The sequence below is a fragment of the Notamacropus eugenii genome, chromosome 6 (genome assembly GCF_028372415.1).
Source record: "Notamacropus eugenii isolate mMacEug1 chromosome 6, mMacEug1.pri_v2, whole genome shotgun sequence".
In the NCBI taxonomy this organism is placed as follows: domain Eukaryota; kingdom Metazoa; phylum Chordata; class Mammalia; order Diprotodontia; family Macropodidae; genus Notamacropus; species Notamacropus eugenii.
In genome coordinates this window covers 128,546,452-128,571,277 of record NC_092877.1, presented here as the reverse complement: position 1 = coordinate 128,571,277, position 24,826 = coordinate 128,546,452, and positions in this window count along the sequence as shown.

The following is a 24,826-nucleotide window of genomic DNA, read 5'->3' as shown; positions in this document are numbered from 1 at the left end:
TCACTAGCACACCCCTCCTGAAGCTAAACATGCCCACTGTTTTCATATTATCTTTAAATGGCATGTATCTATTTTTTCATCATCTTGTTAACTCTGGTGTGGACATTCCTCACCTATCCAGTGTCCTCCTTAAATAATGATGGCCAAGGTTGAACACAATACTGCGATGAGGAATGATGAGAAAAGAGTAAATTGAGACTATCACCTCCCAATTACCACAAGTCTTGGCCCTCTTAAAACAACCCAAGATCACATTACATTTATTTTTACTGTTATATCACACTGTTGATTGATATTGAATATGCAGGCCATTAAAAATACCCAGATTTTTTTCAGAACATCTAGTATAAATACGTTTTCTCCACATTATGCATACAAAGTTATGTTATATGTCTAAAGTTAAGATTTTGTATTTATCCCTATTGAATTTCATCATATTAGATTCATCCCAGTGCTATAGTCTGAAACCCTGACTGTGATCCAGTATGTTAGCTAGCTCACCCAGCTTATTTTTTATCTGCATATTTGATGAGAATATCATCTATGTTTTTATCAAGGCATTGATAAAATATATGAAACAATAGAGGACTAAGCACAGATTCTTTGATTATGACAATATGTAAATTTTGGCCTGCTATCTGGGGCAAAAAAATATTACTTAAAGAATTAGAGCTGTTCAAAAGCAGAACAGCTTGAAAAAAGAGGGGGGAAAGCAGAATAGGTTGTTCCAAGAGGCAGTGAGCTTCCCTCCTTGACAGTTTTCAGGCAAAGAATTGATGGTCGTTTGGTAAATGCATGTTATGATGATAATTTTTTTAAGGAATGTTCTTGATTAGTTGGCTGTAAAAGTCCTTTTCATTTCTAAAATTCAATGATTCTTTGATTCCTATGACATTTTCCCTACTTAACCATAATGATGCACAGAACAATTCAAACCCATCCTCACTCAAACTGAATTTGGTCCAGGTGCTAGCAATTCTTATTAAGGTTATTGCTTAATCCTATTCAAATAATAAGGAAAAAAAGTCATGACCTCTACATCCATTGCTCACAATTGTCCTTATAAAAAAGGGAATGAATAGGAAGGAGCTTTCAGCAGCCTGAAACTGCAGGATCTTAATCAGCATTGTCAGGTAGGTAAGACCATTACATACTAAATGGTCTGAAAGAAAACTCACATCAAAAAATGGTGAGATAATATAGTCTGGGTCTAGCTGCCATTTTCTGTTCATCATTAGGATTTAAAAAAAAGAACCTATTCTTTTGTTTTCTTAAAAGCCAATGCCTTCCATCCTCTGCAAGCTCTGGGTACATACACTCACTGCACACCAGGAGTTCAATCAGGGAGATGTTTCAGAAGAGCTTTTCATAATGACACCTTTTTCTTAAACGACTGTATTGGTTCTTTGCAATTGCTTCAGATGGCATTTTTTAAAGGTTAACTGCAAAGGGCCTGTTGGATCCCAGTTTCAAGTCTTTTATTATTTTCCCATGGATATTTCAAAGTCTTTGTAATACTGCTGAAACTGTTCATCTATGATTATACTGTGCCGAACTGTGTGTGTGTCAACTCATTATCCCAAACAATAGTTAATGTAGCAATTCTGAACTGTATTGGATTGCAAAACTGCAGAATTCAAGAAAATATTTATCTGCTTAGAAAAATATTCTGGGGCAAATATCACTGCTGTCTTCTTTTGAGGGAAAACCTTTACGTCTATATATCTCCTTTGATCTTAATAATGATGTGGTTGGTGGTCTGAGTGGATTGTGCCTAGTGACTATGCCCTTATCGCATTCAAAAAAATAATCATTATGCTCTTAAAAAAAATAATCACAGCCATTTCCTGGTATACCCTTCCCTTCTTTGAAATCTCCCTTTTAACAAAGAAGAGGAACGGGATGTTCCATATTCCATATTTGTAATTTCTCATCATTCTATAAGGGACGCTGGGTATAATGAAAAGAATGATGGACTTTGGGAGGGTTTGGGTTCAAATGTCTGTTCTGCCATTTTACTATCAGCAATCATGGGCAAGTCACTTAATCTCCACAAGCAACAATTTGCTTTTTAACATTAATAATGATAATAATAATATTAATGATGATGATAATGACAACTAACATTTATATAATGCTGTGTTTTATAAAGTATTTTACATTATCTAATTAAATACTTACATGAATCCTGTGAGATGGAATGTGCTGTTATTATCCCATTTTTCAGATGAGGGGACTGACTGAAAAAGATCAACTTGCCCAGGGTTAAATATCCAATAAGTAAGAAAGAAGCAAGAGAACTCAAATTTTATGGATCTGAGGACCTGCACCCTATGCCACCTATCCCTATAAAGTAAAGAGGTTGAATTAGAGGACTTTTACGGTTCCATCTGTTCTAAATTGGTCAGTCTATGAGGTTATTGAAGGGAGGAAAGTCTTTCCTGATCTGTTCTCTAAGATCAAATTGATTATTGTATTTAATCTGAGTCCATATACCTTTTCTTATCATTTTCCTTATATTTTTGTAACATATATTGTTTGCTTCTTTTTTTCTCCTCATTAATTCAAGCTTTTTCGTCTTTTTCTTCACTCTTTTTAGTAGCAATATCATGTCAGAGTAATGTTTTATTAGATCCATATATAATATTTTTTCAGTCATTCTCAACTGACAAGAACTCAGTTAATTTTCTCCAAATTCCAAATAATGATGTGAATAAATTGAATTTAATGAAGTTTTTAGGGCTTTGGTATATATGTGTGTGTGTGTGTGTGTGTGTGTGTGCATACGTGTGTATATACATATATATGTAGATAGTGAAAAAAATTGAATATTTATAACCATTTTGGATAACATTAGCATAATCATAATCCTAACAGAATGGATTTAGAACTGGATAGGACCTTTGAAATCTTTAAATCCAATCCCTTTAAGAATGAATGCTATGTGAAATCAGGATATGTTCCATTTTTATTTTTATATCCCCAGCACATGCTCAGAATTAAATACCAGTGGCATCACCAAAAGGAGAAAAATAAAGCTGTATAATAATTAAGTTATGATTAATTTGTATTCTTTGTCATGGTTGAGGATGCAATAAGAAACCTAAAAGCAAATCAGATTGAAATTTACATTAATATAAAATATCAATGCATTGGGAAATTCTTCTTCAATGAGTCCTTATAAAATCATAAAATCTCAGAATTCAACTTACATTTTGGGAAAAATCCTTACTACAATACACCTCTGATCATGTAATCTTCATTTTAAGACATCCAGTAAGGTATATCCTGTTACTTTCTGAAGCAGGTCTTTCCACTTTAGGAAATCTTAAGTTAGTAGGAATTTTGTTTATTCATTTCCCCTTATTTATCTTTTTTTTGTTAGTTTTATCCTTGATTCTTGTTCTGCTCTTTGGGGCCAAACAGGACAACTTTATTCTATCTCCCACTTAACAGCCTTTTAAGTACTTGTGGCATCTGTCATATAAACCTTAGTTCCTTCAACTGACCTTATACAAAGGGATCATGCTTCATAATTCATTTGGACACCTGTAGACCTAGTCTGTAACCCTTTGTTATAATCAAGTTTCTAAATAACTAAATAGGTTTTACGAATACCTTAGGTTGCAGAGCATTTCCCTAAATAGTTGAATAACTTTCTAACGAATTCTTATGCTCTAATACTGAGAATAAACTTGAGGTTGCTCAAAGATATGTATTAAAACAAATTATCCAGCAGTGTTGGGTTAATTATGAAATAATATGATTGCAAAGACAAATGACTTTGAAAGAATTAAAAGCTATTGGTGGAAAGACTGGAAATACTTTTCAAAGATACTTATGAAATATGCTACCCACCTCCTAATAAAGATGCAAAGGACTCAGGTTATGCACTCTGTGTGTGTATGTATGTGTATACATACATACATATATTTAAATGGATACACACATATGTACGTATATGTGTGTGTATATATACATATATACGTATGTGTATGTGTAAGTTTACACTTGGCCAATGTGGAAATTTTTCTTATTTTCCTATGCGTTTTTGTAATGTTTTTCATTTTTCTTTTCCATTATAATGAGGGTGTTTTATAAAAATAGATTTCTGTAAATTGAAAACATAAAATTAATTTTTCCAAAGTCAAATTGAAATTTAAAATCATTCCTTTATGAAAATATGTTACCTAGAGCAGAAATTTATCTTACATGTGACATGAGCAGGTCAGATTATAAGAGGACTATCATCATCCTTTTTTGAGTATTCTTTTTTTAATGCAGTCTAAAATTGCACCAGCACATTTACCTGTCTTATAGCTTTTATTGAACTAGCAGACCATCCCCAGATTTGCTTTATTTTTAAAAGGTTTCTCATGTAATAATGGCTCCTCATCTTATAAGTATGATGCTGAACTTTCAAACCCTGGATAATATTTTATATTTAGTTTACTTTAGCTCATTTAGCTTATTCCACATTTAGCTCACTTAATTATGATGCTTAACAAATTTCCAAACAATTAAAAGCTAGAAGAGGTACCTAACAGATCAGATTACAGAGTCAGACCTAGGGTAAGCTCACCAGGGAAGAACACTTCATTGTCTAATTAGAAGAATTTTAGTAGGGATAAATGTAAAATTGTGTGCATGTATGTGATACATATATATATATATATATCTATGTACATATGTCATATACATAGATATATATGTGTGTGTGTTTGTGATATATGTGTGTGTGTGTGTGTGTGTGTGTGTATGTGTGTGTATAGCCCAGGGAAGAATTCTGGGTCATTCTATAACGAACTTTTGAAAACGATATATCAACAGATTTCAAATCTACCTACTCAACTACAATCTGGATTCAATTCTGTTCATCTAATCATTTTTTGATCTCTACTACTGTGTTTGGCCAAAATTGAGCTCTCTAAATAATCTTATTAAAGTATTTTCGATCTGGTGCACATAATAATTAATAATATTTAATTAGCAGTTACCAAAACAGTTTTTGTACAACAACTCTATACAGTTAGATACTGCTTGCATTATCAGTCCAATTCCATATGTAAGAAATCTTTCATGTAGAAAAGCAAAAAGAACATTACACTTTCACATATTACTCCTTCACTGGATGTTTTCAAGCAGAGGCTAGGTAGTTTATTGTACCATATGGTGTACAAGATTTGTTTGTTGTATTGAGCCCAGTGACATGACTCTACAAAGTATGATCACACGAATATTATCATCCTGATTTTATTTTTTAAGATTTAAATTTATTTATTTTTACTTTTTAACACTCATTTCCACAAGATTATGAGTTCCAAATTTTCTCCCCATCTTTCCCTTCCCCCTCCCGAGATTGCATGCATTCTGATTACCCCTTCCTCCAGTTTTCCCTCCCTTTTATTATCCCCTGTTATCCCCTTTCCCTTTACTTTCATGAATGGCAAGATAGATTTCTTTATCCCATTGCCTGTATACCTTCTTTACTAGTTGCAAGAGAAAGCATTTTTTTAAAGATTCATTTTTAAAGCTTTGAGATACAAATTCTCTCCCTTCCTTTCACCCTACCCACCCCCATTGAGAAGGCAAGCAATTCAATATAGGTTATGCATGCTTAGTTATGCAAAACACCTTCATAATCATCATGTTGTGAAAGACCAACTACATTTCCCTCTATTCTATCCCACCCCACATTTGTTCCATTTTCTCTTTTGACTCTGTCTCTTTTATAAAATGTTTGTTTCTGACTATCTCTTCCCCAATCTACTATCTCTTCTATCATGTCCCAACCTCTTATCCCCTTCCAAATTCTTTTCTGTAGGATAAGATACCCAAATGAGTGTGTATTATTCCCTCTCTCAAATCTGATGTGAGTAAGGTTCACTCATTCCTTCTCACCTACCTCCTCTTCCCCTCCATTATGAAACCTTTTTCATGCCTCTTTTATTTGAGATGATTTACCCCATTCTATCTCTCCCTTTCTCCTTCTTCCAATATATTCTTCTCTCACTCTGTGCCATCTATCTACCTACCTATCTATCTATCTATCTATCTATCTATCTATCTATCTATCTATGTAACTATTTCCTCCAACAACACTAATAATGAGAAAGATCTCATCAGCTACAAATATCATCTTCCATGCAGGAATTAAAATAGTTCAAATTCGGTAAGTCTCTTATGATTTCTCTTTCCTGTTTGCCTTTTCATGCTTCTTTTCTTTCTTGTATGTGAAAGTCAAATTTTCTAATCAGCTCTTGTATTTTCATCAAGAATGCTTGAAAGTCCTCTATTTCACTGAATATCCATTTATTCTCTTGAAGGATTACACTCCATTTTTCTGGGTGAATAATTCTTGGTTTAATTCTAATTCCTCTGACATTTGGAATATTATATTCTAAACCCTTCAATACCTTATGGTCAAAGCTGCTAGATATTTTGTTATCCTGATTGTATTTCCACTCAAATTGTTTCTTTCTGGCTGCTTGCAATATTTTTCTCCTTGAGCTGAGAACTCTAGAATTTGACTATAACATTCCTAGGAGTTTTCCTTTTAAGATCTATTTGCAGAGGTGATCAGTGGATTCTTTTCATTTCTATTTTACCTTCTGGTTCTAGAATCTCAGGGAAATTTTCTGTCATAATTTCTTGAATGATGATGTCTAGGATTTTTTTTTCTTTAATGAGATATTTCACATTATCTTCTTATTTTTCATTGTTTTGGCTCTGTTTCAAAATTTCCTGATTTCTATAAAGTCGTTAGCTTCCATTTGCTCCATTCTAATTTTGAAGGAATTATTTTCTTCAGTGAGCTTTTGGACCTCCTTTTCCATTTGCCCAATTCTGATTTTTAAGGCATTCTTCTCCTCATTGGCTTTTTGGACTTCTTCATCATTTTGGTTAGTCTATCTTTTAAGGTGTTATTTTTTTGGTCTCCCTTAGCAACCTGTTGACTCATTTTTCATGATTTTCTTGCATCACTCTCATTTCTCTTCCCAATTTTTCCTTTACTTTTCTTTCTTGATTTTCAAAATCTTTTTTGAGCCCCTCCATGGTCTGTGACCAATTCGAGTTCTTTTTCCTTTTTTTTTGGAGGGGTCTTTTGATGAAGGAGCTTTGACACTGCTGTATTCCTCTGGTTGTATGCCCTGATCTTCTACGTCACCAAAGTAAGATTCTATTGTTTGAGTTCTTTTATCATGTTTACTCACCTTCCAAGCCAAATACTTGACCTTCTAACTCATTGTTAAGGTAAAACTCTACTTTCAGTGGGGGTAGGGGTGGGTGTATTGTCCCAGGCTTCAGTGATTTTATGTCAGCTGCTGAATCCCCCACTGTCTGTGGGCTCAGAGTCCTGGAATCACCCTCTGCCTCTGCTGCTGCTGCTTCTGTCACAGTCATCACCACTGCCACCTGTTTTGGCCACCACTGTCAGGAGCCACAGCAACACCCCCCCACCCCTACTGCTCTGTGGCTGGGACCAGACCTGGCCAGACCATGCACTCCTCTTTCAACCACATCCCACAGAGTTTTCCTGCTGATCTTTTTTAGTATTTGTGCTTTGAGAAGTCCAGAAACTGCCACAGCTGCTAATGATTCAGGCCCCTGAGGTCTCCCCCAGCTCATCTGTGTCAGTTCAGTCCACGCCAGACTGTGCTCTGCTTCCTGCCCTGTGTGAAAGAACTTTTCCTGTCAACTTTCCAAGATGTCTTGGGCTGTAGATTTGTTTCACTCTTTTGTTTTGTGGGTTCTGTAGACCTAGAATTTGTTTAGAGTCATTATTTACAGGTATTTGGAGGCCTTTGTGTGAGAGCTCAGGGAAACCCATGCTTTTACTCTGCAGTCTTGGTTCCACCCCCTTTTTATGAGTGACATAAGTGGATGTTGTGGTGTAGTGAAAAGAGTACAAGACCTATAATATAGAAAGGAAGATTTGAGTCCTGGCTCAAACCTTAACAATTTTGTCACCATTGTCAAGTTACTTCATTCGTTCTTGCTTTTTATTTTTCTCATATGTAAAAGGGTTATCATAATTATTTGATTCTCTTTTTCAATAAATGGATATTTCACAACTGTCAATAAAAGAACAATAAATTGGAATCACCAGACCTGGGAATTATTTGGGGGATGTAGGAAAGATATAAGATATTGTCTGAGATTAACCATAGAAAACAACACTGAGTTAACGAAAAATCACTTATTAAGCACTTACTACGTGCAAAGCATTGTTCTAAGTATTGAAAACACAAGCACAAAAGCAGGAAAAACCTTGATCTCAAAAAGCTACCATTAAAGTAATGGGAGATAGCATTTATAGGACAGTTTATCTATGTCAGAGAGAATGGTCCCATGGTCATTAAGATGGTAATATGCTTTCTTTAGTAGAGAGAGGTGCTCAGATAAGGTTGCTGATATATGGAAGACAATGCAATTTTTGGTGTTCTTGCTCTCAGTTCTCAAACTGTTTCCCTCAAGGTCTGAGGAGAGGAAAAAGAAGTTATTTGACTTGCTTGGCACATGCCTTCTTCTGTCTTTCTCTCTCAAAGTGCTTTTCTGTATACCCTGTGGGTGAAATTTAGCTATCAGGTAGTGGGGAAATGACTGCAGTGTCTGAGCTGGGAGCTGGGCCAATTTTCAAATGTTCTCTCCTCTGTCTTTGCCTCTCTTTGTCTCTCTCTGTGCATCTCTCTATCTACATGTGTCTCTCTCTACATACAAATGAGCATTGTGGATACACATATACACATGCATATATGTGTATGTATATATATATATACATGCACACACATGTACATGTATATATATACATGTACACACATACATAGACATGTGTGTATATATGCCATGCATGTATATATACTCCCATTGTGTGTATATATGTATGTCTCCGCTTTTTTGTTATGTTTTCATATATTTGAATATATATATATATATATATATATATATATATATATATACACACATAGAAAGAAAAGTATACACATATATATTTGGTTCAAAACCTTAATCATTTTGTCACTATTGGCAAATAATTTCATTCTTTGATATATCACATACATGTATATGTATATACATATGTAATATATGTATCTTCTCTTGTTAGTTATAGTTTCCCGTCAGTTTTTACGGTTTAATGAATGTTTGTCATAATCTCAGGCAATTTTAAAAACAACAGCAGCAACAACCTGTAATTGGCCTCGACAGTTCTTTTTTGTTTTCTTTTCTTTTTTTTTGTTTAGTACTCATATTGGTCATTCTGTTATGCAAGGGACTCATCCCTGCCTTTATCAAATGTTAATTACCCCTGTGCCTTCAACATAATTACGTTATAAAGAGAAAAACTTCAATATCAAATTCAGTGTTGCCAATTGTCCTGGGGATCATGGGACATTTGTTGCCCACAGCAAGTTTTGGACTCTCCAACTACTACCAGTGTGTGCAGAAGTCACGGTTGGATGCCTCTCAAATAAAGCCAGATAAAATGTAAAACCAAATGAAGTCAGAGAATCCTGGTCAACTTCCCCAAGTACATTTTTCCCTTCACTCTTTTCTCTGTGCCTTGTTTCCTTAGGAGGACCTTTTTTTCAAAAGTATAGATAGGGAAAAGGCAGTTCAAGAATAGGAAAAGATGAGAAGTATACAATCGAAGCAAACAGAAAGTGATAGGAGAAAGAAGCCACAGGGGAAGAGAGAAACATAGACCAGGAAGAAATAAGCAATATGAAAGATCTAAAGAAAGTGGGTGTGAAAAAACCAGTAGAGAGTTATACAGAAATGAGAAACATAAAAAGGACAGAAATATGAGTGAAATAGAAAGAGGAAACACTCAGCAAAAATCCAAGGATAGATGCTAATTTCCCTATAACATATAATTTTATTTGTTCCTACTGTGTTAATTTAATTGGTGCAGCCAGATGGTTCAGTATATAGAACACTGGAACTGAAATAAACAGAACTTGAGTTCAAATCCAGTGTCCAGTATTCACTGGCTGTAAAATTCTGGGCAAATTGCTTAATGTGTTTGCCTCAGTTTCCCATTAATAACAACACCTACATCCACAGTATTGTGGTGTGGATCAAATGAAATAGTTCTTTAAAAGTACTTAGCACAGTACCTGACACATGGTGGGTGCTTTATAAATGCTTATTCTTTTCCCCATTTATGTCTCTTTGTTTTCCCCTTTTATTTTATCAAGATTGAAGTGAAAAAATGAAAGAATAATGATGTACAAGGTCTAAATATGAGCATATGAGATACACACATAGGAATAAAAGAACAAGGTTGAACAAAATTCATTGTGTATGAAAAAAGAATTAGTATAAAAGACTGAAAGGGTAATCTTTGACAGAAGACTCTTAAAAGTACCTCAAGGATTAAGATCAGTTTTGGAGGTTGCACAAAAAACATACATCAGAGTTGTAACTTGAGTAAAATGACTATGGCTTTAACCCAGGCAACTGGAATGTAGAGGAGACTAACAGCACTTGCCCTCTTTTAGTGGATAACAAAAATAAGCTTAGTTCCTAATTTGCACAAATTCATTAAAATAGGATTGTACCAGATGGTACCCTTCTTTTGCCCATCAGTGTAACAGGACTATCACTTTGTGCCTAGGTATCTGTCCTACTCCAAGCTACATTCAAGCCACACCCCACTTCCCCCAAAAAAGTCTTATGGTCTTAGGATCAAGGTTTTGCCCTGTACGACATTTAAATTTTTTTTTCTTAGAGATTTTATTTGAGATAATCTTTCTATTTTGTAGTGTTTCCTTGGGAACTGGAATTCCTAATTGGGTCTCTGACTTCAAAAACCCAGTTAAGTCCATGCCCTGAATATGACTGCCCTGGAAACTCTAATGCACATTCAAGGACCAAGAGCAGAAAGAGAGAAACTCACTACATTCGTGCCATACTTCTTCAGTCCATCATTTTGTGCATGTATTCATTCATTCACTAAATATTAATGAGGCTCTGTTACGAACAAGGTAGTACTTGTTCAAACAAAGTCCAATTGACCGTATGTTGCATATGTCATAAAGCTCATTCTTATTCTTAGGCTGCTGAGCTACCTTTAGATTTTGTAACATAAATGACAAATGATTGTTCTTAGTGTTTTAAATTGTTATGTTTGGGGTCAATTAATCACTCCAACATAATTCAAATATTCTTTTAGTAGATTCTAGAAAATTATAATAGTACCTCTCTCAAGTAAGATTTTAAAAATTTTTTCTTTCAGATTCCAACCTCTTTTATGTTTAAGAAGTATTTTGCACTCATGACTCCCTCAAGTCTTTCCCCCTGTAATGATAATTAGAGAGTTAAAGATATTCCCCACCCATTGATGGGATTGCTGCCCATTAAGGGAAGATTGATTAGGGGAGACCCACACCTTTCGTTAATTTCTAATGAGGCACCGGTTTTCAAGGGTTGCGATGACTTGTGGCTCTAAAAAGTGAATAAATAATTTGAGGTGAGGTTTGACTTTAGGGATTACTTAAGTGTTTGTTTGGCCAGACAAGACTCTGGACAGCCACGAAAGAATCCTTCAGCTTTGAAAGCCCAGATCTTAGTGCTTCTCTTTCTGGTAAGTATGCATGTATGGTTAGACAGTTGGAACTGTCTATTGATCTGTGATATATGTATTGCTTATGACCAGTCTGTTGGTTGATCATGGTTTCTCTGTTTGCATTTTCTCTGAAACTCATGGTGCTGACTTTTTCCCCTGAACTAAGTGAATGATACATGTGCTTGATTAAAGTGATTGTTCATCTCTCAAAAGTTGTTTTCCTTTTAGAAATGCAGATCTAAAAACCTGTACAGCATTCCCTCCTGCAAATGCTGGGGTCCTTGAGGATACACACCCCCATACACACACACACACAAAAGATAAAACATATGGCAAGGGATTACCATATTATAAAATCACTTCTTTCAGAGATCCTCAAATATTGTCATTCCTGGTTCTCCTAAAAATAACAATAACAGATTGAAGTAATATGCAGGCATCTGAAAACAGAAGATGAAATGTGTTTGTTTGATTTCCTGGTGCCAAATTTTGACTTGATTCAAAAACCTCTTCCATGTGTAATGCTTGGTTTAGATTGATATACAGAAGATTGGAGAGGTTAGCAATAATGATTTCAAAGACATGCACAACTCTGCTTCATCTCAAAACAATCTGTCTGCCCTTTGCTCCTTGGGGAACTTATAAAGGTTAAACCTTAGGGGAGAAAAAGAATTCCTTTCATCCCATGAAAATCTAATAGAGCTGAACATACTTTCCTTATGGACTACTGCAATTTTGCTTTAAAAGACAAAAGTTTTTAAGAAAAATTGACAATAAAAGAGTTTGTCTGTTTACTTGTTTCAGACTTCTGTTTTACTTTAGTTGTTTACTTTTACACTGTTTTGGTGATCAATATAAGCTCATTTTCAAAGAAATGAACAGTAGTAGCCTCACACTGAAAAAAAAAATTGGGTCAGAAGCAATGCCAGTGGTACTTTCCTCCACTGTATGTGCCTATATATCTAATTAAAGGTTATTTGTCTTAATACTGGTGAATGAGCCATTTCACCTGGCAGTGCCATAGAACCACTGGTGGTCCACTTAACCTATATTAACATCTCACTTACCAAATGCACAATTAAACTCCAATATCTCAATCGAGGACAAAATGAGTATATGCCAATAGTTTTTTTTTTTTTCCTCAAGACCACCTATGCCTAGTCATATAATGTACTTGTGCAGTGTGGGGGTGTTTTTTAGATCCAGTCTTTTATATTCATATCCTTTCAATGTAATTGCTTTTAAAATGAGAATAAAATTCCCATAATTATAGAATGGCACTTTGTGGTCAAATGCATCAAACTCTGCTTATTTATCATAGTTATTTGCCATTCTTGACTCCCATTTAAAGCATGTATGTGTTAATAAAAATTTCAAAGAAACCAGAAAAAGAACTCTCTTTTTCTCCTCTTTGACATTTTGGTGAAACTAAGCAGACACATTGGATGTCATTCTTCACCATTAACATAGTAACCTGTCAAATTACTATGATTTATAAAATTAGAGGCTTTTAACTTAATACTCATTTAGGACAACTATTTTTTCTCATTTAAAGCTACTTTTCTTTGCTCTATTTCAGGATTTTTTTGGCTATAAAGTGAGCATTGACCATTTTAGGTCTCTGCCTACACTAATACTAATGTACACATATTTTCAAAAGGTTGACTTTATGCCATAATTTTTCCATCGGGACTCCAGACAGACACACTTGCCTCCTGGTAGATCTAGGGGGAACTGCTGAATTTTAATTTATGTTTTCAAGTGACAGGTGGTGATGAATGGCCTGACAAGCCCTCCACCATAAAGCTTCGAAGTGCCAATGAATGGTGTTGGTAGAAGGCTGCCAGTTTAGTTACCAATGGCTAACAACTTTAAGGCTGCACCTTTCAAGTCATTTGTTACATTTTTTCAAAGCACGGCATTTTCCCATAGTTTATTCAAGTAAGCATTATTTTATAACAAGATGTTAAGATCACTTTAACATTGCCAACACATCTTTTTTCCTAGTCTGAACAATTCAAAAAACTAGTCAGTATCTTGAAATTCACCTCATTATATTTAAAAACATAAATCACATCTTATTAAGCATTTCTTAAGTCATTCTCAACAAGGTCTCTCCTTATTTTACAGAAGCCTTTTTCCCTAAGTAATTCAGCCTTTGCCTTCATCACACAAATCACCCATTTGAAAGACGAAGCATTATTGTCTCATCTTACCAAGAGGTGATGTCTGTCAGCTTGGGCTCCTTGTCATAGAAAATATATTTGCAAATGTAAGGTATCTAATTTTGGCCGTCATCAGTAAGGAGAATGTTACCCTTGGTTGTCAGAGAAGGGATCATTAAGGAGTCTATTTTTCCTTTGATGCAAGTAACACAGATCAACTTTTCCCTGCATTTAGAGTCTTTGAACAATTCCCATTGTAAAGTTCATTACCCTTTACATCTTATCAATAGTACTTCCTATGAAGTCAAAACTGAAAATAAAAGATCTTCTTATTATTCGTTTTTAAAATTCCATCAAGTAGTTCAATATGTTTTCTTTTTTAAAGCATTCCTATTAATTCATTATTTACAAAAAACTAGAAAGTCAGACCTTATTTTCTTAATTTCCAATTTCAGTTATTTCCAACTTTGTATTTTCATGAGCTCTCTTATGATGGTTTTCAGTTGATAATAACACTTCCTGCATTTTATTAAACTTAAATTTCATTCTCTGTTGTAATTAACCAATAATTTATTTTACTTTGACTGGTTTCTTCCCATTCTAATATTTCAATATATTTTTAGTTTCCAAAGTAGACATAAAAGGAGAATAGCCTTGTTTTGCTATCACAAAATGTCAAGCATTCAATCAAAATTCAAATTAAAACTTGATAATCTATAAAAGGAGCACAGCAGTTTAAGACAGTCCCTAATAGAGCAAAAATTTGTACCAAGTGATCAAATAACTGTGGAGTAAGAAAGCCTTGTCTCAAATCCTGCCTCTGATGTCCACCACCTACATCACCCTTGACAAGTTATTTAATCTTCCTGGACTTCATTTTACTAGTCTATAAAGTGCATATATTGGATTAAGTTATTTTCAGGGTCCATCCCATCTCTAAATCTATAATTCTACAATTTAGTGACATGAGCCATAATTAAGGCAATTGCTGCAATGGCTCAGAGCATTGACATAACTCAAGGAGCTTCCATCTCACATGAACCCTTCCTCTGTCCATAACCCAGTCTAGAATGCTACACACAGGACATGAGTTCTCCCCAGGACATTCTTGTCCAAATCACTACCTCAGCCTGATTTTTCTTCTCTTTTTTCCCCTGAACAAACATCAGATAACTTGCAAATTAGGCATTACATTCCCCTATAACAACAAAAATATAAACAATAGCACAATTAACAATAATACTAACATTTACGTAGCACCAACTATGTCCCCAGTTGCTATGTTAAGTACTTTATAGATAGTTTTCCGTTTCATATTCATAAAAGTCCTGAGAGACAGATGCTATTATTATCTCCAACTTACTTTTCAGAAAACTGAAGCAAATAGAGGACAACTAACTTTTTCAGGGTCACACATCTGTGTGAAGGTTGGAAGTTGGATTTGAACTCAAATCTTATGACTCCAGTGTTCTATCCACTAAGCTGCCTATCCACTATGCCCTACCTTGACTTCACCCCAAGCAGACTGCCCCCTGAATCTTCTTCTTTCTCCAAATTAATTTTCCACATGTAGGAGAATTTCTACCCTTGGTGTTTTTAAGTTGGAGAAGGGCAAGTCTGGGGTGAAGGTGAAAGTGTAATCATAGCTGTCATAGATTGCTTTTAGAACTTAACAAAGGATGCAGATAACACCAAAGCATACTTTGAAACTTTAACATAAACTAGCTTTCTCCCCGTTAGACCTAGGCACATACTACTATATATTCTCAGAAATATTTAGGGAAGGTGAGAATCCCTCACCCTATCTAACCCCTTGTTTTATAACAAACAAACAAATAAACTGCAAACTCAGCTGCTTTTATTTACCTCCTTAGATTTCCAGGAGGAAAGAAATGATGCTGATCCTTCCTTCTTCTCAATCTCTGCCTCCCCACTGCGTCCACCCCTGCAATTAGATCATTTGTTGAACTTCCTTTTTTTTTCCATTTCAATCATGCAATCTACCAATCTGTCCTTCACTGTATTACTTTGCCTTACATGCTTCTACTGATATTTTTGTATTCCCTTTTTTATATTTTAATAGTACATAGTGCCACCAACATCTTTTCAAATGTTTCCACTAGTCTCATTCCTTTATCCTTTATGTTATTTTTTGATTTATTTTCTTCTAATTCTTTTAGAGTTTCTACAATCTCTGTAATTATATTTTTAATGAACTTTGTTGTGCCATTTATAATATGACCTCTCATACTATTTGCTGATTATTTCTTCTATTTTTAATTTGTTACTTTTACTTTAAATTTTATTTATTTTATTGTCTCATAAATAACTTACTTTTTTCATAAAAATGTGTGGGTTTTTTATTTAGTTTTCCTATAACCATATTTGACAGTGATCCTGAGAATGAAAGACCCCTCATGGCTTCACTCTGCCATCTTATTAAAAGTCCATAGACATCATTTGAAAGTGAACACCACCGAAATGGCAATATTGCTGCAGCTCTGTGACTATAGTTCTAACTCTCTGAAGCCCAGAACTTACTTGTGATATCTAAGTCATTCTAGCCCATGTCTACCATTGGTACCAAAATTCACCGGTAGAGAAATGTCACATCTTTTTATTATTACCAAGCATCTGGATTAGTGATACTCTCAACATTTTTGTTGTGTTCTGATTCTCTATTCAGGTATGTTTAGACATTCAAGGAATTTATTACTGTTTTATTTAAAGTGTGCCCCACTGGACTCAGTGTTAACATGAAAAGATCACTTTGCAAAACCAAGTGAAATAAAAATGTGAGCTAGCACTAATTATTTACGAACTTGCATGAGTCCATTAATTAAATATAACCTAGCATTAATTCATTAATTAATTCTAAATTACTCAACCCTTTGACTATGCTTAGAATCAGTATACAAATATTTCAATCAGTCATCATTTGAAAGTTAGCAAGAATACACAGCAAATCAAACAATGTGATTTTAAAAATAAGTATCACGTGAAATTACTTACAGGTTATACTCACATCAAAAATTATTTTATAAGAAATGTGACAGAACCAGTAGCATATGCCACATGCATTAGGACTGGCTAGACCTCTAAAACAGTTTCATTTAGAAATCAGAAGTTGATGTGTGTTTGTCAAAGTGACATTTTTCGAGCATATGGGCATTATTTGCAAACATATTCAATTCCATATGTTGTCTACCCTAAAAAAGATTTTTACTAGGTTATGTGTTGGACTAGATAGTCACTAAGGTTGCTTGCAAAGTTGAAATTTTATTATTCCCTGACATCTTTTCCAAAAGACTCTGGGAAATTTTAGCTAAAATAATCTAAATAATTACTTGATCATTTCCCATTGAAAATATAGATTTAATACTAATTGTGATTGTTTTAATATTAAAATTAAGGTGATGCTATTTTCCCCTGAGGTGACTATGACAACAGTGATCAGTGTGCTTGATTAATACACCAGTGCCTTTGCGGGGGAGGTGGGGGATAGTTATTTTCCAAACCACAAAAAAGGAAGTTAGAAAATATCCAGGTAATTTTCTCATTGGTGTTCTAAAAGAAATTCAACATAAGCATGTTTGTATCAGCTGATCACAGGATAAACAATCACTCAACAAATATTTATTAATTGTTCAACATATGCTAGGCACTCTGGATGAAAATGGAATACAAAGAGAAAAGTAAAACTGTCTCTGAACCAAAGAACCATCTATCCTAATGCTCACATAATATGGATAAAGGTAAGTATATGCAGAATAGATTTGAAAATGAGTGAATACAAAGTAGCTTCTGAAGGGAGGATTCTAATAGTTGCAGGGGTCAAGAAAGACTTCATGTAGATTCATAGCTGAGAGCTGGAATTGACCTCAAAGATCACTCAGTTCAACTCTCTAATTTTGCAGATGAGGAAACTGAAGTGAAAGAATTTAAGTGATTTGTCCCAGCTCACATCGGTGGTGATAGAACCAAGATTTAAACCGAAGTCTTTACACTCCAAATATTGTCTTCTTTCTACTATACTACCCAGGAAAATGCAATGCTTGTTTTTAGGTCCACATTGGTGCGACACCTGTAGATGAAGAAAGACTATCCACAGGGATACAGAATTTGGAATTTTTCCCCTCACATCCACATTTTTGGAATTAAGACAATATTTAAAGGAGATCCCACAAAAATGAGAGAGAACACTTTGGGAAGATATTTATGGTGCTTCCTGCTAGCCACCAGGAGCAGCAGCACATCCCCTTAGTGGTAGTGGCATCACCTACCTTCCAGGGAAAAGGGAGAATTCATAGCTAAAAGGACAAACAAAGAATAATTCTGTCCTTGGTTTTGTTGCTGTCATTATTTTGGGTGCTTCTTTGAATGGCTGGAATACTGAAATTAAAGACAGGAAAAGAAAAGAAATGTGGAGAATATAGAGGAACTAGCAATTCATATTCCTTCCTCCTGCCTTACTCCAGCTGTTTGTGACAGGCACTCATTCTGATTCCTGTTCTTTCATTCTATTAAAGTCTATATCCTATTGAGTTAATCTTATGTATCACATGCTCTTGTGTCTGACCCAGACCTGCACATCTCATTATGTTTTTTGTTTAAGGCATGAGGGCCCAGGGCTCACATCAAAGGGCTGTGATCTGGAAATATTGATATTTTCCAAAAATATCTTAATGACCTGAATTAGTTAATATAATATTGCATAATGCCTGATTAGCTCATCTCTATAGTTGATGAGAAAACGTAAAGTGGCACCTCAAGGAAAACACAATGGAAGAATTACTTAATGGATTGATTAATGGATAATAAGAAAGTATTTTTGAGCTCTCACTGTGTAAAAACAGTGTGCTAAGTGCTCTGTTTACTGAAAGAAAAGCAAGATAGTCCATGATTTCAAGGTGGAACTCATGCTAATATGAGTTATTTCAGTTGCAAGTCAAATGGAATGGCCTACTGTCATATAGGGTTCAGAGGTAATGAAGAAGGCAATGAATCTTCTTTAAAATTATTCTTATTGATAAAATCATATCCATTTCAAAGTGTCATTTGAAAGAGTTAGTTTTTTTCCAGATTATTCCTTTTCATTTTGACCTTGATGAAAGTTATCATACTGTCATCCTACAGGTTCTAAGTGACCAGTTGTTTTTTTTCCCTTCTGACTCAAAAGGGGAAAAGATAGAACTTTTTAAATTTTGAAAATATGTCTATAAATAGTTTTACTTGAAATCTTATTTGAAAAAATAAGGGTGAAGATTGGGTTAATTTTTTTTTGTTTGAAGAGACCTGGCCCTGTTTTGTTCATTGCACACACATTAGGATTGGTTGAATTGTTTGCTAACCCTGTGAGAGCAAGCCAGTCATCTATTTTCTGGATGAAACAGAGAACAATAAAAAATGTAGAAAGTGGAAACAAGTGCATTCTTGGATGTCAACTCTACATGACCAATTAAGAGGACTTAAAATACCACCAATCCTATTTTGAAGTCTAAACCAAGAAAAACACAGATTTTAATCAGGTCCTACTGCCAACTCTGGTTTTCATGTTTATATGTAGTCATTTGGGAGAAAAGTATAACATTATCCTGTCTACAATCAGTGGAATAAGGCAAAACAAAATGAAATAGTTGGCAGTATATTTCTCAGAAGGTATCAAACTTCCCAAAGAGCCAGATTTGAGGGAACTGTGCCCACATATCCACAAATTAGCAACAAAACCATAAGAAAAATATGATAAGTGAAGAAAGGAAGGATGGTCTTTAAATTCAATTCAACAAAGTATATTTTAGGTACCTACTTTGTAGAAGAGTGACAAGAAGAGCAATTTCATGCAGTGGTTTTGAGCTGACCTTGGAATTAGGAAAACCTGGGTTCAAATCTTTCCTCACACACACTGACTGTGTAACCTTGGGCGAATCCTTTAATTTCTCAGTGCTCTGGTCAATTTTTAAGACTAAAATTGTAAAGCAGGTGATAACTTTCATTGGTTTATGATGTTTCCCCATTTGGGTGATCTCTACATCATTGAAATCACAGGTTCTGTAAGTTTCTGTCACTTTGCACCAGGCATCCTGTTAAGGGAATAAAAAAGTTCCTGCCTTCAAACAATGAATGCATAAAGCATTTATTAGGCACTCATTGCACGCAAAGAGCTGTGCTAAGTACATGTTATACAAATAGAAGAGTAGGCAGTACCTGCCCACAAGGAACTCACATTCTAGTGAGGGAGACAAAATATATGAAAGACTTTAACTGCAATCAGATAGAAAAGTCCCATGGCCCTTCCTGCACATCAGCAAAACAGATAATAATGCCTTTTCATCTTCTGATGTTAAACTATTTTTCCATGCTTTGGGACTTGTCTTGGGACTTTGAAAACAAGAACTTTCTTTACTAGGTCCTCAGTAGATGTGATTGTAACATAAAGGAGTGAATGATAAGCTGCACCTCCAAGCTGCTCACTATGGTCACTTGTCCATCGTTGCTATTTCAAAGGCATGAATTTGCAAAGCACTTGGCACAATGTCTGGCACATAGTAGATACTCAATAAGTATCTGTTCCCTTCATCCTTTTCTTTCCTTTTCTGAATTGACTACATTGAAGTATGAGAGGAAATGGTGATGGTGGTAAGGTAATGGTGGTAGTTTGATTTTTCTGGCATGTGCTACTTCCTGTCTTCCCTTCAGGGCTTCAGCTAGTCTAGTTTTCCTGGACTGTGAGTGTCAGTTCATTTGAAGGTGGTGGGAATGGTTGCCCCCTTCAGCACAGGAGTTGCTTCTCAATATAACAAATGGATATGAGGGCTGAGTTTACAGCAGCAATGAGGTTGAGAGATTGCTGAAAGTAAATATAGGTGACAGCTGATCAGCAATTTTTGCTGGTGGTATTGAGAATGACATTCTCCTTCTCCTTTAATGATTTATTCCTTCAGTAATGGATGTGGAAATCAGATTGAAAGTAGGTCTGGTGGTCTTGTAGACACTATTATTCTGAAGACTCATGGGTTCAGGCACCTAGGCTGTTTCCATCAGGGGATATAGTGGTCAAAATAATGGTGATATTTGACTTGTCTGGCACATGCTGCCTCCTGTCTTTCCCTGAGGGCTTTTTGCTGGTTAAGCTCTGCCTACCTTGCTTGCTCTGAGTGACAATTAATTAACAGTTGGTGGAGATGACTTGTCCTTTCTCTGCCAGAGTTGTTTCCCTGTGTGATAGCTATGGGGTCTAGACCAGAAGAATAATGCTAATTTTATCTCATTTGGATGTGAGGTGAGGATATGGCATGTATATTGAAAAGTATAAGATAAACTAATTTATTTCAGGAAATGAAGCAAATTATGAACTAGTGTGATCATGAAATATCTTGTTTGGGAAATAACATCCAAACTATGGAACCATCTCCTTACCTACTCAGTATTAGAATCACAGATCAAGAGTTCTTAGAATTCATGTATGAAAATGATGTCACTTTACTAATCAAGAAACTGAATCTCAAGGAGATGGATATATTTGCCCAAAAGTAACATTTCTTCACTTTGTATAGAAGATTAATAACCAGGTATGACAATTTCCAGTTCAATATTATTTTTTACCCTACTGTTCTTTCTCTTATGTTTACTATGAAGACAAGTGGTCAGCCTGTGATAGCAAGTTAACACCCTGTCAATATTCTGTATGATCCTGACATTTGAGACAAACCTTTGATTAACTATTTATTAATTACATTTATATAAGCTTTCCAGAATTCTTCAGCTTATTGGATATTTTTTCCTTAAGAATTCTAGCTAGTCCAATAATTTGTACAGATCACAATTTTGGTAATTTATTTTTTAAATTAATAAAATTATATTTTTCTCCCTCCTTTATTCTCTAACAATGCAAAAAATGGAAAGGAAAACATATATCTTCTAAAAAATATTCATACTCAAGCAAAGCAAAGTACCACATTGACAATGTCTAAACAAAAATGTCTCAAGTAATGGAGGTCTGGAGTGTCAGCTTGCTCAGCTGATGCTACTTCTCCATGGAGAAGATGTTAGGGAGGTGGTTTCCAGGAAAATTGTGACCACATGAAAACAAAATACTTTGGAGGGACCCCGGAGCAGAGATATTTTGTAAGTAACTATTGTTAGCCAATCATGTGGTGAGAGAGAGGTCTGTGCATTCCTGTAAAAGCATACACAGTTTCTTGTTTAAGTTAATTCCTCTTGGGTTTGTTCATATGTAGAGGATCTCAGTGGCCCTATCAGGTGAGAGATCATGGGACAAGGACTTTAGGGAATTCTTCCCTTGTGAGATCATATGGCTTCTGAGGAATGGACCTCTATCCCTGACCTTCTCATCTGTATTTTTCCATTCTTCATGAAAGAAGTAGAGCCTCCCAATTTATCAAGTTCAAAAAAAATTTTCATGAACTCACTCCTATGTCCTAAAATTCCAGAGTCTAAGTTCCAGACTAGATATTCTAACTTTGCTACTCAGAAAAGCAAGAAATGATTTTTGGGATCAGTCTTCTGGATCTACACTGGACAGTGAAGTAAGACACATGCATTAGTGCTGCTGCTACTACATATAAACTTTGTGGGATCCATGCTAGGTAGGAACTGATCTAAGTTTTGAGCCTACTATCACTGGAAGAATATTAGTGTTAAAAATATGGAGAAAAGTTAAAAAGGAAATGAAAAACTCATCCTTTTAACACCTTTTTACTCACAACAGCATTCATTACAACCCTATTTTCAGATAATTCTGACAATTACCTCAAATCATTAGTCTCCCTGCTACTAATGCTGTAACAAGGGCTATTAACATCAAACTTGTGCAAATTAAATATTAAATTATCACATTAAAATAAAACATAATGTCACTTCATGTTTATGCCATCTATGACAGTACATGAAGTAGACCAATAATATGGCAGTTACTGTGGAAAAAACAGAACAAAACATGGTGTTACACTCTCAAATGTGCATGGTCAAACTTAGCAGAAGCTGCTTCTGCTTTTTCTTTTACCCAAATTATTTCATTGTTGATCATTTTTAAAGTTCAGTTAAGAAGCCAGATGCAACTTTGTCATAACTATCGACATAACATGTCACCACTACAAATAGTCCCTTCTCCAAACAAGCATTTCCATTATAAGAGATTCCCATGACTTGAAACATAGAGTGAGCTTCAGATTTCGTACATCTGTCCATTAGCACTTTGGTGGCAGGTCGCTCTTCAGGATTAGAGATGAAATCAGCCTTGCCTCATCAAGATGCCTTCCTCCACATAAATAACTGTCAATCTAATATTGTACTTGTAGCACCGAGAGGAACTCACAGTGTGATAATGAGATGCCCTTTAAGTAAACCAGAAGGATGCAGGCCAGAGGGATCTGTCTCTGAAAACAGCGCAGTGGAATTAGGCAGTATGTTTGACACTCCTTATAGCAACTCACTGTTAAACATGAAAGAATAACCATTTCCTCTGCTCTGGGAACACATACCTGCTAGTTTATGGCTAATTTGAATTCTTGGCTCTTCCACTACTTTCTAATGTTCCAAAATCAGGTCAGGCACTCATTTTAGTGTTACAGAACAGCTCCATTTTAGTGTTATAGAACAGATTTTCCCCCTGAGCCTTTGGGTGCCACAAACCACATATCTCAGAGCTGTTGTGATGATCACAGGCAAATTTAGAGAATCTACTCCAAATGTTCATATGGACTATTTGTGCCAAACCTGTGGCAGAACATTCTGAGCTCATACTGGTCTGATCAGCCACAGTTGGACACGCTGAAACTTCACTCTAGCATAGCGATGTCATTTTGGTCCACTTTGAGAACGAAAGATAACAACCAGATTTAGACATAGAAGAGAATTCAGAAGACATCCTTCTCATCAAACCCTTCCATCCTACAAACTGTGGTATCAAATCATTATTTATTTAGATTTAGAAGAAGAATTTCATAATGAGTTTAATTCATTTATTCTACATATGTGGATATTGAGGCCCAGAGAGACCGCGACTTGGTCAGAGTCATATAGATAGTAAAAATCAGAGCTGAGATTTGAACCAATAACTTATTCTTCAAATATATCATACTTTTCACTGTAAAGTACAGGAAAAAAATAAGATTTCTCTTGAATAAACTGTCATGAACAAGAGGATTGATTTATATATGATAGATGCTTGACAAGTCATATAATATTCCTTATTACATCATTATTCCATCAACTAAAGATTTTTTCCCTAGTTTGGGGTAGTGTAGAAGGTGGGGTTTGGAAAACTGAAGTTTTACTTTTTATTTTCCTTGAATGTGGCTTCTCTGACCCAAATGTTAGACACCAAATGGTGTCTAGTATTACAGTATTACCAGGGCATTCAACCTAGTATACATGTAAACATTATGTTAAGCAAACATAATCATAGCATCTTCATGTCAAAAGAGACATCATAATCATAGAATTGTGTATTTGGAACTAGAATGAAACCAAAGAGCCCTAGAACTGTGAAATATTACTTCGAGGTTTGTATTCTAAATATATAAAAGAAAACAATGATTTTCCAGAATGTTTGGATCAGTTTGCAACTCCATCAGCAGTGTATTCATTTTTTTTTTTCTACACCCTCATCAGTATTTGTGCTTTTCCATCTGCGATTTATTAGCCAACCTGGAAGGTATGAGGTGGTACCTCAGAGATGTTTAATTTTTCATTGGAATTTCTCTGGTCAACAGTGATTTAGAACATTCTTTTTCATGTACTATTGATGGCTTTGATTTCTTCTTTTGAAAATTGATTCTTCATATTCTTATGAAGGATCACTTATTAATTGAGGAATCTCTTATTTTTTATAAATTTGCCTCATTTCACTACATACTTGAGAACTGAGCCCTTTATCAGAAAAAAAAATACTGTATCCAAGATACTTTAAAAAGCAGAGAATGCATATCCTATATCCTTTTTCTGTAATTATCTTAGCATGCTTTAATTTGAAAAAAAAAGAACGCATTCCGCAGCTGCAGAGCCATCTATTCTGAATGAATAAGCTGCATCTCTTCCAGAATATAAATTCTTGGAGCTCAGAGACCCTACT